The following is a 13,825-nucleotide window of genomic DNA, read 5'->3' on the forward strand; positions in this document are numbered from 1 at the left end:
ACTTTGCTGGGCATGATTCTGTGACCTCTTGGGCCTTAAAATGTGGTGCTTTGAACGATTTAAAGAGTGAAACGGTCTGAAGTGTGCCCACGTTTAAAGCAACCTTGCTGGGCATGACTGTGTGACCTCTTGTGCCTGGAAGTCTGGTTGTAGTATTATTTAAAGGGTCAAACTGCATGAAGTGTGCCCAGGCTCCGAGCTACTTTGCTGGGCATGACTGCGTGACCTCTTGGGCCTTGAAATGTGGTGCTTTGAACGATTTAAAGAGTGAAACGGTCTGAAGTGTGCCCAGGCTCCGAGCTACTTTGCTGGACATGACTGCGTGACGTCTTGTGCCTTGAAGTCTGGTTGTAGTATTATTTAAAGGGTCAAACTGCATGAAGTGTGCCCAGGCCCAGAGCTACGTTGCTGGGCATGACTGCGTGACCTCTTGTGCCTTGAAATGTGGTGCTTTGAACGATTTAAAGAATGAAACGGTCTGAAGTGTGCCCACGTTTAAAGCAACCTTGCTGGGCATGACTGTGTGACCTCTTGTGCCTGGAAGTCTGGTTGTAGTATTATTTAAAGGGTCAAACTGCATGAAGTGTGCCCAGGCCCAGAGCTCCTTTGCTGGGCATGATTCTGTGACCTCTTGGGCCTTGAAATGTGGTGCTTTGAACGATTTAAAGAATGAAACGGTCTGAAGTGTGCCCACGTTTAAAGCTACTTTGCTGGGCATGACTGTGTGACCTCTTGTGCCTGGAAGTCTGGTTGTAGTATTATTTAAAGGGTCAAACTGTGCCCTGTAAACCACACTGTGCCCTTCTGCGAAGAGCAAAGACGGTAAGGAAATCTCACAATTAATATCGTGATATGTCATCAGCTTGGCAAACGTCACATCCGGGTCAACCCAACACCATCTCAGCCTGCAGATGGCGTAAGTTTACACGACGGATTCTTTTATTCTCTTCAACGACAAAACTCAGGTCTATACACCAAAAATATGGCTGATTAAAATGCACGTAAATTAAATTTAGAGTCAATAAAATGCATATGAATTGACGTTTTGACTGATAAGTAGTTTTATTTGACTCAAGTTTAATCAACTTATCTTTCAACTTTATCCATTTTTATTACTTGCCTTATTTATCGTTTATTTGAAGTTTGCGGGCGCAACGTTCTGATTGACATTTTTGCCTCGAGAGGCGGAAGTAACGAAAATTGCTTGGGTTAAACCATGGATTGATTAATTAATGAATGTTATTGGATAAACAAGGCAACTAAAACAGTTACTAATGTTAAGTGATAAAAGAGTCCGGTAACACAAACGGCTTGAGTTAAACGTTAAATGACGTGACACAAAGTTATTCCAATTATTTAATTATATACCACTGTAGTATTTAGTTCACATGCATTTGTTGTTTACACCCTCATAGAAACTCCCTTGGTCATGAATGATCAAACTTGATATTTGATTTTTAAAAATATATCAAATCAAGACTGTTTTAATCCTATCACTTACATTTTCAATTCACAAGCATTTTTTCATGACCAGTTTATATTTTCATGGATTTTTATCAGCTTCGATTTCATCATTTAGAATTTGCTAGTTCCTCCACTCATGTGCCTGAAATGTTACTAAATTAGTAGATTCATTCCTGTTTGAGGAATTCTGGCTTGTGTTTATTGTCTGTGGGCAGAAAGGCTTTCCTAGATGCCAACTGGCAAAATGTTCCAAGATTTCTAAGAAATTATTAAACTTCCCTAAAAAAAAACACACACAAAAAAACCAAATAAGTAAGCTGAGAGAACTAAAACGAAAGCTATAAATACAACTTGACAGTTTTCAGCAGCAGGCGAATTTGTACGGTTACTGAGCTGCCGTCTAGCTAGCTAGCTAGCTACCGGAAGCACTTTTAACAGTGCAAAGTCAGTAGCTAGCTAGCTACTGTAGCTAGCTAGCTAGCTAGCTACTGACTTTGCACTGTTAAAAGTGCTTCCGGTAGCTAGCTAGGTAGCTTGGTAATGGCTTTGCACTGTTAACCGTGCAGCCGGTAACTAGCGGTATCTAGTGGTTTAAATGCTTGCGGTTTAAATGCTTGGTGGACATTTGATTGTATGGTTTACTGAGCTGAAGGCTAGCTAGCTACTTTACTGGGTATGATTCGGTGACCTGGGCTTGGAGGTCTGTTTCTAGTTTTGGTTAAAGGGTCAAACTGCATGGTCTGCCCAGGCGCAGAGCTCCTTTGCTGGGCATGACTGTGTGACCTGGAAGTCTGGTTGTAGTATGATTTTAAAGGGTCAAATGGTCTCCATTGTGTGTCCAGGTTTAAAGCTACTTTGCTGCGCATGTGATTTGGACCCATCGGGTACGGAAGCCTTTCCGTCACGTGCTCGTTTTCCACGCCTTCAGCGCAGGTAGCCTGCGAATTTAAAACCGACGCGCATTTTATTCTTTTCCCCTTTTATCCTTTCATATCTCTCGGCTACCTTGGAGAAGAGACACGCACGCGGGCTCGTTGGAAAGCTCTGGATCTCAGGATTCAGCCGGTGCTAGCGCCATCCAGATCGGACCCGCCATTCTCACGCTACGATTTTTTAAACGTGGCGGGCGGCGGAGAAAAGTCGCGCGCCGGACGTCTTTGCGGCGTAATATCTCTGGGCTCCTTTGGAGTAGAAAGTCTGTTCATGGCTCTTTGGAAAGGGCTGCATCTCCCCTCTAATCGCCTTCGAGCGGCACGCGGATCGGACCCACCATTCTCACGCTACGATTTTTTTAAAGCCGCCAGGGACGGGCCGAAAGCGTGGCAGGTGGCGTTCGTTAGGGACAGTCATGGAGGTGATGCGCACCGAGTTGCAGGCCATTTGGACTTGGCCCGACCTAGATGTGAGTGTTCAAAGTCAGCGCGTTTGTTTAAACTTTCTCCTCCAATTCGTTGTAATTGCGTGTGTGCGCGTGAACACCAGGTTTGTGGAGGGGTGCGTCCCTGGACGGTACAAAGGGAGACGGTGTGTGGCCTGGCTGGGTGAGGTTGCAGTTTGCTGTGCATGAGAGATTGGCATGTGGTGCCCTGGAGGTGTGGTTGTTCCAGGAGGGGCAAGGTGGCGTAGTGTGGCTGGGTGACGGTGCGCTTCACTGGGCATGTGGTTGTGAGTTGCAGGCCCAATCCTTTGAATGACAGAAAGGATCTGATTTGTTTCCAGGTTTAAACGTACTTTGCTGGGTATGACTGTGACCTCTTGGGCCAGGAAGTCTGTTTCTAGTTTTATTTAAACGGTCAAACTGCGTGAAGTGTGCCCAGGCCCAGCTCCTTTGCTGGGCATGATTCTGTGACCTCTTGTGCCTTGAAATGTGGTGCATTGAACGATTTAAAGAATGAAACGGTCTGAAGTGTGCCCACGTTTAAAGCAACCTTGCTGGGCATGACTGTGTGACCTCTTGGGCCAGGAAGTCTGTTTCTAGATTTATTTAAACGGTCAAACTGCGTGAAGTGTGTATAGGCCCAGAGTTACTTTTCTGGGCATGACTGTGTGACCTCTTGGGCCTGGAGGTCTGGTGTTTCCATTATATAAAAGGTGAAATGGCCTGAAGTGTACACAGGCCCAGAGCTACTTTGATGGGCATGATTTTGTGACCTCCTGGGCTTTGAGTTCTGTTTCTAGTTTTGGTTAAAGGGTCAAATTGCATGGTCTGCCCAGGCCCATAGCGACTTTGCTGGGCATGACTGTGTGACCTCTTGTGCCTGGAAGTCTGGTTGTAGTATTATTTAAAGGGTCAAACTGCATGGTGTGCCCAGGCCCAGAGCTACTTTGCTGGGCATGATTCTGTGACCTCTTGGGCCTTAAAATGTGGTGCTTTGAACGATTTAAAGAGTGAAACGGTCTGAAGTGTGCCCACGTTTAAAGCAACCTTGCTGGGCATGACTGTGTGACCTCTTGTGCCTGGAAGTCTGGTTGTAGTATTATTTAAAGGGTCAAACTGCATGAAGTGTGCCCAGGCTCCGAGCTACTTTGCTGGGCATGACTGCGTGACCTCTTGGGCCTTGAAATGTGGTGCTTTGAACGATTTAAAGAGTGAAACGGTCTGAAGTGTGCCCAGGCTCCGAGCTACTTTGCTGGACATGACTGCGTGACGTCTTGTGCCTTGAAGTCTGGTTGTAGTATTATTTAAAGGGTCAAACTGCATGAAGTGTGCCCAGGCCCAGAGCTACGTTGCTGGGCATGACTGCGTGACCTCTTGTGCCTTGAAATGTGGTGCTTTGAACGATTTAAAGAATGAAACGGTCTGAAGTGTGCCCACGTTTAAAGCAACCTTGCTGGGCATGACTGTGTGACCTCTTGTGCCTGGAAGTCTGGTTGTAGTATTATTTAAAGGGTCAAACTGTGCCCTGTAAACCACACTGTGCCCTTCTGCGAAGAGCAAAGACGGTAAGGAAATCTCACAATTAATATCGTGATATGTCATCAGCTTGGCAAACGTCACATCCGGGTCAACCCAACACCATCTCAGCCTGCAGATGGCGTAAGTTTACACGACGGATTCTTTTATTCTCTTCAACGACAAAACTCAGGTCTATACACCAAAAATATGGCTGATTAAAATGCACGTAAATTAAATTTAGAGTCAATAAAATGCATATGAATTGACGTTTTGACTGATAAGTAGTTTTATTTGACTCAAGTTTAATCAACTTATCTTTCAACTTTATCCATTTTTATTACTTGCCTTATTTATCGTTTATTTGAAGTTTGCGGGCGCAACGTTCTGATTGACATTTTTGCCTCGAGAGGCGGAAGTAACGAAAATTGCTTGGGTTAAACCATGGATTGATTAATTAATGAATGTTATTGGATAAACAAGGCAACTAAAACAGTTACTAATGTTAAGTGATAAAAGAGTCCGGTAACACAAACGGCTTGAGTTAAACGTTAAATGACGTGACACAAAGTTATTCCAATTATTTAATTATATACCACTGTAGTATTTAGTTCACATGCATTTGTTGTTTACACCCTCATAGAAACTCCCTTGGTCATGAATGATCAAACTTGATATTTGATTTTTAAAAATATATCAAATCAAGACTGTTTTAATCCTATCACTTACATTTTCAATTCACAAGCATTTTTTCATGACCAGTTTATATTTTCATGGATTTTTATCAGCTTCGATTTCATCATTTAGAATTTGCTAGTTCCTCCACTCATGTGCCTGAAATGTTACTAAATTAGTAGATTCATTCCTGTTTGAGGAATTCTGGCTTGTGTTTATTGTCTGTGGGCAGAAAGGCTTTCCTAGATGCCAACTGGCAAAATGTTCCAAGATTTCTAAGAAATTATTAAACTTCCCTAAAAAAAAACACACACAAAAAAACCAAATAAGTAAGCTGAGAGAACTAAAACGAAAGCTATAAATACAACTTGACAGTTTTCAGCAGCAGGCGAATTTGTACGGTTACTGAGCTGCCGTCTAGCTAGCTAGCTAGCTACCGGAAGCACTTTTAACAGTGCAAAGTCAGTAGCTAGCTAGCTAGCTACTGACTTTGCACTGTTAAAAGTGCTTCCGGTAGCTAGCTAGGTAGCTTGGTAATGGCTTTGCACTGTTAACCGTGCAGCCGGTAACTAGCGGTATCTAGTGGTTTAAATGCTTGCGGTTTAAATGCTTGGTGGACATTTGATTGTATGGTTTACTGAGCTGAAGGCTAGCTAGCTACTTTACTGGGTATGATTCTGTGACCTCCTGGGCTTGGAGGTCTGTTTCTAGTTTTGGTTAAAGGGTCAAACTGCATGGTCTGCCCAGGCGCAGAGCTCCTTTGCTGGGCATGACTGTGTGACCTGGAAGTCTGGTTGTAGTATGATTTTAAAGGGTCAAATGGTCTCCATTGTGTGTCCAGGTTTAAAGCTACTTTGCTGCGCATGTGATTTGGACCCATCGGGTACGGAAGCCTTTCTGTCACGTGCTCGTTTTCCACGCCTTCAGCGCAGGTAGCCTGCGAATTTAAAACCGACGCGCATTTTATTCTTTTCCCCTTTTATCCTTTCATATCTCTCGGCTACCTTGGAGAAGAGACACGCACGCGGGCTCGTTGGAAAGCTCTGGATCTCAGGATTCAGCCGGTGCTAGCGCCATCCAGATCGGACCCGCCATTCTCACGCTACGATTTTTTAAACGTGGCGGGCGGCGGAGAAAAGTCGCGCGCCGGACGTCTTTGCGGCGTAATATCTCTGGGCTCCTTTGGAGTAGAAAGTCTGTTCATGGCTCTTTGGAAAGGACTGCATCTCCCCTCTAATCGCCTTCGAGCGGCACGCGGATCGGACCCACCATTCTCACGCTACGATTTTTTTAAAGCCGCCAGGGACGGGCCGAAAGCGTGGCAGGTGGCGTTCGTTAGGGACAGTCATGGAGGTGATGCGCACCGAGTTGCAGGCCATTTGGACTTGGCCCGACCTAGATGTGAGTGTTCAAAGTCAGCGCGTTTGTTTAAACTTTCTCCTCCAATTCGTTGTAATTGCGTGTGTGCGCGTGAACACTAGGTTTGTGGAGGGGTGCGTCCCTGGACGGTACAAAGGGAGACGGTGTGTGGCCTGGCTGGGTGAGGTTGCAGTTTGCTGTGCATGAGAGATTGGCATGTGGTGCCCTGGAGGTGTGGTTGTTCCAGGAGGGGCAAGGTGGCGTAGTGTGGCTGGGTGACGGTGCGCTTCACTGGGCATGTGGTTGTGAGTTGCAGGCCCAATCCTTTGAATGACAGAAAGGATCTGATTTGTTTCCAGGTTTAAACGTACTTTGCTGGGTATGACTGTGACCTCTTGGGCCAGGAAGTCTGTTTCTAGTTTTATTTAAACGGTCAAACTGCGTGAAGTGTGCCCAGGCCCAGCTCCTTTGCTGGGCATGATTCTGTGACCTCTTGGGCCTTGAAATGTGGTGCTTTGAACGATTTAAAGAGTGAAACGGTCTGAAGTGTGCCCAGGCCCAGAGCTCCTTTGCTGGGCATGACTGTGTGAACTCTTGTGCATGGAAGTCTGGTTGTAGTATTATTTAAAGGGTCAAACTGCATGAAGTGTGCCCAGGCCCCGAGCTACTTTGCTGGGCATGACTGTGTGACCTCTTGTGCCTGGAAGTCTGGTTGTAGTATTATTTAAAGAGTCAAACTGCATGAAGTGTGCCCAGGCCCAGAGCTCCTTTGCTGGGCATGACTGTGTGAACTCTTGTGCATGGAAGTCTGGTTGTAGTATTATTTAAAGGGTCAAACTGCATGAAGTGTGCCCAGGCCCAGAGCTACGTTGCTGGGCATGATTCTGTGACCTCTTGGGCCTTGAAATGTGGTGCTTTGAACGATTTAAAGAGTGAAACGGTCTGAAGTGTGCCCACGTTTAAAGCAACCTTGCTGGGCATGACTGTGTGACCTCTTGTGCCTGGAAGTCTGGTTGTAGTATTATTTAAAGGGTCAAACTGCATGAAGTGTGCCCAGGCCCAGAGCTACTTTGCTGGGTATGACTGTGTGACCTCTTGTGCCTGGAAGTCTGGTTGTAGTATTATTTAAAGGGTCAAACTGCATGGTGTGCCCAGGCCCAGAGCTCCTTTGCTGGGCATGACTGTGTGAACTCTTGTGCATGGAAGTCTGGTTGTAGTATTATTTAAAGGGTCAAACTGCATGAAGTGTGCCCTGGCCCAGAGCTCCTTTGCTGGGCATGATTCTGTGACCTCTTGGGCCTTGAAATGTGGTGCTTTGAACGATTTAAAGAGTGAAACGGTCTGAAGTGTGCCCACGTTTAAAGCAACCTTGCTGGGCATGACTGCGTGACGTCTTGTGCCTGGAAGTCTGGTTGTAGTATTATTTAAAGGGTCAAACTGCATGAAGTGTGCCCAGGCCCAGAGCTACGTTGCTGGGCATGATTCTGTGACCTCTTGGGCCTTGAAATGTGGTGCTTTGAACGATTTAAAGAGTGAAACGGTCTGAAGTGTGCCCACGTTTAAAGCAACCTTGCTGGGCATGACTGCGTGACCTCTTGTGCCTGGAAGTCTGGTTGTAGTATTATTTAAAGGGTCAAACTGCATGAAGTGTGCCCAGGCTCCGAGCTACTTTGCTGGGCATGACTGCGTGACCTCTTGTGCCTGGAAGTCTGGTTGTAGTATTATTTAAAGGGTCAAACTGCATGAAGTGTGCCCAGGCCCAGAGCTACGTTGCTGGGCATGATTCTGTGACCTCTTGGGCCTTGAAATGTGGTGCTTTGAACGATTTAAAGAGTGAAACGGTCTGAAGTGTGCCCACGTTTAATGCAACCTTGCTGGGCATGACTGTGTGACCTCTTGTGCATGGAAGTCTGGTTGTAGTATTATTTAAAGGGTCAAACTGCATGAAGTGTGCCCAGGCCCAGAGCTACGTTGCTGGGCATGATTCTGTGACCTCTTGGGCCTTGAAATGTGGTGCTTTGAACGATTTAAAGAGTGAAACGGTCTGAAGTGTGCCCACGTTTAATGCAACCTTGCTGGGCATGACTGTGTGACCTCTTGTGCATGGAAGTCTGGTTGTAGTATTATTTAAAGGGTCAAATTGCATGAAGTGTGCCCAGGCCCAGAGCTACTTTGCTGGGCATGACTGCGTGACCTCTTGGGCCTTGAAATGTGGTGCTTTGAACGATTTAAAGAGTGAAACGGTCTGAAGTGTGCCCAGGCCCAGAGCTCCTTTGCTGGGCATGACTGTGTGAACTCTTGTGCATGGAAGTCTGGTTGTAGTATTATTTAAAGGGTCAAACTGCATGAAGTGTGCCCAGGCCCCGAGCTACTTTGCTGGGCATGACTGTGTGACCTCTTGTGCCTGGAAGTCTGGTTGTAGTATTATTTAAAGAGTCAAACTGCATGAAGTGTGCCCAGGCCCAGAGCTCCTTTGCTGGGCATGACTGTGTGAACTCTTGTGCATGGAAGTCTGGTTGTAGTATTATTTAAAGGGTCAAACTGCATGAAGTGTGCCCAGGCCCAGAGCTACGTTGCTGGGCATGATTCTGTGACCTCTTGGGCCTTGAAATGTGGTGCTTTGAACGATTTAAAGAATGAAACGGTCTGAAGTGTGCCCACGTTTAAAGCTACTTTGCTGGGCATGACTGTGTGACCTCTTGTGCCTGGAAGTCTGGTTGTAGTATTATTTAAAGAGTCAAACTGCATGAAGTGTGCCCAGGCCCAAAGCTACTTTGCTGGGCATGACTGTGTGACCTCTTGTGCCTGGAAGTCTGGTTGTAGTATTATTTAAAGGGTCAAACTGCATGAAGTGTGCCCATGCCCAGAGCTACGTTGCTGGGCATGACTGCGTGACCTCTTGGGCCTTGAAATGTGGTGCTTTGAACGATTTAAAGAGTGAAACGGTCTGAAGTGTGCCCACGTTTAAAGCAACCTTGCTGGGCATGACTGTGTGACCTCTTGTGCCTGGAAGTCTGGTTGTAGTATTATTTAAAGGGTCAAACTGCATGAAGTGTGCCCAGGCCCAGAGCTCCTTTGCTGGGCATGATTCTGTGACCTCTTGGGCCTTGAAATGTGGTGCTTTGAACGATTTAAAGAATGAAACGGTCTGAAGTGTGCCCACGTTTAAAGCTACTTTGCTGGGCATGACTGTGTGACCTCTTGTGCCTGGAAGTCTGGTTGTAGTATTATTTAAAGGGTCAAACTGCATGAAGTGTGCCCAGGCCCAGAGCTACGTTGCTGGGCATGACTGCGTGACCTCTTGGGCCTTGAAATGTGGTGCTTTGAACGATTTAAAGAGTGAAACGGTCTGAAGTGTGCCCAGGCCCAGAGCTACTTTGCTGGGCATGACTGTGTGACCTCTTGTGCCTGGAAGTCTAGTTGTAGTATTATTTAAAGAGTCAAACTGCATGAAGTGTGCCCAGGTCCAGAGCTACTTTGCTGGGCATGACTGTCTGACCTCTTGGGCCTGGAAGTCTGGTTGTAGTATTATTTAAAGGGTCAAACTGCATGAAGTGTGCCCAGGCCCAGAGCTCCTTTGCTGGGCATGACTGTGTGACCTCTTGTGCCTGGAAGTCTGGTTGTAGTATTATTTAAAGGGTCAAACTGCATGAAGTGTGCCCAGGGCCCGAACTACTTTGCTGGGCATGACTGTGTGACCTCTTGTGCCTGGAAGTCTGGTTGTAGTATTATTTAAAGCGTCAAACTGCATGGTGTGCCCAGGCCCAGAGCTACTTTGCTGGGCATGACTGTGTGACCTCTTGTGCGTGGAAGTCTGGTTGTAGTATTATTTAAAGAGTCAAACTGCATGAAGTGTGCCCAGGCCCAGAGCTCCTTTGCTGGGCATGACTGTGTGAACTCTTGTGCATGGAAGTCTGGTTGTAGTATTATTTAAAGGGTCAAACTGCATGAAGTGTGCCCAGGCCCAGAGCTACGTTGCTGGGCATGATTCTGTGACCTCTTGGGCCTTGAAATGTGGTGCTTTGAACGATTTAAAGAATGAAACGGTCTGAAGTGTGCCCACGTTTAAAGCTACTTTGCTGGGCATGACTGTGTGACCTCTTGTGCCTGGAAGTCTGGTTGTAGTATTATTTAAAGGGTCAAACTGCATGAAGTGTGCCCAGGCCCAGAGCTACGTTGCTGGGCATGACTGCGTGACCTCTTGGGCCTTGAAATGTGGTGCTTTGAACGATTTAAAGAGTGAAACGGCCCAGGCCCCGAGCTACTTTGCTGGGCATGACTGTGTGACCTCTTGTGCCTGGAAGTCTGGTTGTAGTATTATTTAAAGGGTCAAACTGTGCCCTGTAAACCACACTGTGCCCTTCTGCGAAGAGCAAAGATGGTAAGGAAATCTCACAATTAATATCGTGATATGTCATCAGCTTGGCAAACGTCACATCCGGGTCAACCCAACACCATCTCAGCCTGCAGATGGCGTAAGTTTACACGACGGATTCTTTTATTCTCTTCAACGACAAAACTCAGGTCTATACACCAAAAATATGGCTGATTAAAATGCACGTAAATTAAATTTAGAGTCAATAAAATGCATATGAATTGACGTTTTGACTGATAAGTAGTTTTATTTGACTCAAGTTTAATCAACTTATCTTTCAACTTTATCCATTTTTATTACTTGCCTTATTTATCGTTTATTTGAAGTTTGCGGGCGCAACGTTCTGATTGACATTTTTGCCTCGAGAGGCGGAAGTAACGAAAATTGCTTGGGTTAAACCATGGATTGATTAATTAATGAATGTTATTGGATAAACAAGGCAACTAAAACAGTTACTAATGTTAAGTGATAAAAGAGTCCGGTAACACAAACGGCTTGAGTTAAACGTTAAATGACGTGACACAAAGTTATTCCAATTATTTAATTATATACCACTGTAGTATTTAGTTCACATGCATTTGTTGTTTACACCCTCATAGAAACTCCCTTGGTCATGAATGATCAAACTTGATATTTGATTTTTAAAAATATATCAAATCAAGACTGTTTTAATCCTATCACTTACATTTTCAATTCACAAGCATTTTTTCATGACCAGTTTATATTTTCATGGATTTTTATCAGCTTCGATTTCATCATTTAGAATTTGCTAGTTCCTCCACTCATGTGCCTGAAATGTTACTAAATTAGTAGATTCATTCCTGTTTGAGGAATTCTGGCTTGTGTTTATTGTCTGTGGGCAGAAAGGCTTTCCTAGATGCCAACTGGCAAAATGTTCCAAGATTTCTAAGAAATTATTAAACTTCCCTAAAAAAAAACACACACAAAAAAACCAAATAAGTAAGCTGAGAGAACTAAAACGAAAGCTATAAATACAACTTGACAGTTTTCAGCAGCAGGCGAATTTGTACGGTTACTGAGCTGCCGTCTAGCTAGCTAGCTAGCTACCGGAAGCACTTTTAACAGTGCAAAGTCAGTAGCTAGCTAGCTACTGTAGCTAGCTAGCTAGCTAGCTACTGACTTTGCACTGTTAAAAGTGCTTCCGGTAGCTAGCTAGGTAGCTTGGTAATGGCTTTGCACTGTTAACCGTGCAGCCGGTAACTAGCGGTATCTAGTGGTTTAAATGCTTGCGGTTTAAATGCTTGGTGGACATTTGATTGTATGGTTTACTGAGCTGAAGGCTAGCTAGCTACTTTACTGGGTATGATTCTGTGACCTCCTGGGCTTGGAGGTCTGTTTCTAGTTTTGGTTAAAGGGTCAAACTGCATGGTCTGCCCAGGCGCAGAGCTCCTTTGCTGGGCATGACTGTGTGACCTGGAAGTCTGGTTGTAGTATGATTTTAAAGGGTCAAATGGTCTCCATTGTGTGTCCAGGTTTAAAGCTACTTTGCTGCGCATGTGATTTGGACCCATCGGGTACGGAAGCCTTTCCGTCACGTGCTCGTTTTCCACGCCTTCAGCGCAGGTAGCCTGCGAATTTAAAACCGACGCGCATTTTATTCTTTTCCCCTTTTATCCTTTCATATCTCTCGGCTACCTTGGAGAAGAGACACGCACGCGGGCTCGTTGGAAAGCTCTGGATCTCAGGATTCAGCCGGTGCTAGCGCCATCCAGATCGGACCCGCCATTCTCACGCTACGATTTTTTAAACGTGGCGGGCGGCGGAGAAAAGTCGCGCGCCGGACGTCTTTGTGGCGTAATATCTCTGGGCTCCTTTGGAGTAGAAAGTCTGTTCATGGCTCTTTGGAAAGGGCTGCATCTCCCCTCTAATCGCCTTCGAGCGGCACGCGGATCGGACCCACCATTCTCACGCTACGATTTTTTTAAAGCCGCCAGGGACGGGCCGAAAGCGTGGCAGGTGGCGTTCGTTAGGGACAGTCATGGAGGTGATGCGCACCGAGTTGCAGGCCATTTGGACTTGGCCCGACCTAGATGTGAGTGTTCAAAGTCAGCGCGTTTGTTTAAACTTTCTCCTCCAATTCGTTGCAATTGCGTGTGTGCGCGTGAACACCAGGTTTGTGGAGGGGTGCGTCCCTGGACGGTACAAAGGGAGACGGTGTGTGGCCTGGCTGGGTGAGGTTGCAGTTTGCTGTGCATGAGAGATTGGCATGTGGTGCCCTGGAGGTGTGGTTGTTCCAGGAGGGGCAAGGTGGCGTAGTGTGGCTGGGTGACGGTGCGCTTCACTGGGCATGTGGTTGTGAGTTGCAGGCCCAATCCTTTGAATGACAGAAAGGATCTGATTTGTTTCCAGGTTTAAACGTACTTTGCTGGGTATGACTGTGACCTCTTGGGCCAGGAAGTCTGTTTCTAGTTTTATTTAAACGGTCAAACTGCGTGAAGTGTGCCCAGGCCCAGCTCCTTTGCTGGGCATGATTCTGTGACCTCTTGTGCCTTGAAATGTGGTGCATTGAACGATTTAAAGAATGAAACGGTCTGAAGTGTGCCCACGTTTAAAGCAACCTTGCTGGGCATGACTGTGTGACCTCTTGTGCCTGGAAGTCTGGTTGTAGTATTATTTAAAGGGTCAAACTGCATGAAGTGTGCACAGGCCCAGAGCTCCTTTGCTGGGCATGACTGTGTGAACTCTTGTGCATGGAAGTCTGGTTGTAGTATTATTTAAAGGGTCAAACTGCATGAAGTGGGCCCAGCCCCAAAGCTACTTTGCTGGGCATGATTCTGTGACCTCTTGGGCCTTGAAATGTGGTGCTTTGAACGATTTAAAGAGTGAAACGGTCTGAAGTGTGCCCACGTTTAAAGCAACCTTGCTGGGCATGACTGTGTGACCTCTTGGGCCAGGAAGTCTGTTTCTAGATTTATTTAAACGGTCAAACTGCGTGAAGTGTGTATAGGCCCAGAGTTACTTTTCTGGGCATGACTGTGTGACCTCTTGGGCCTGGAGGTCTGGTGTTTCCATTATATAAAAGGTGAAATGGCCTGAAG

Source organism: Electrophorus electricus, chromosome 9, assembly GCF_041902795.1.
Source record: "Electrophorus electricus isolate QZ-2024a chromosome 9, ASM4190279v1, whole genome shotgun sequence".
Classification (NCBI taxonomy): Eukaryota; Metazoa; Chordata; class Actinopteri; order Gymnotiformes; family Gymnotidae; genus Electrophorus; species Electrophorus electricus.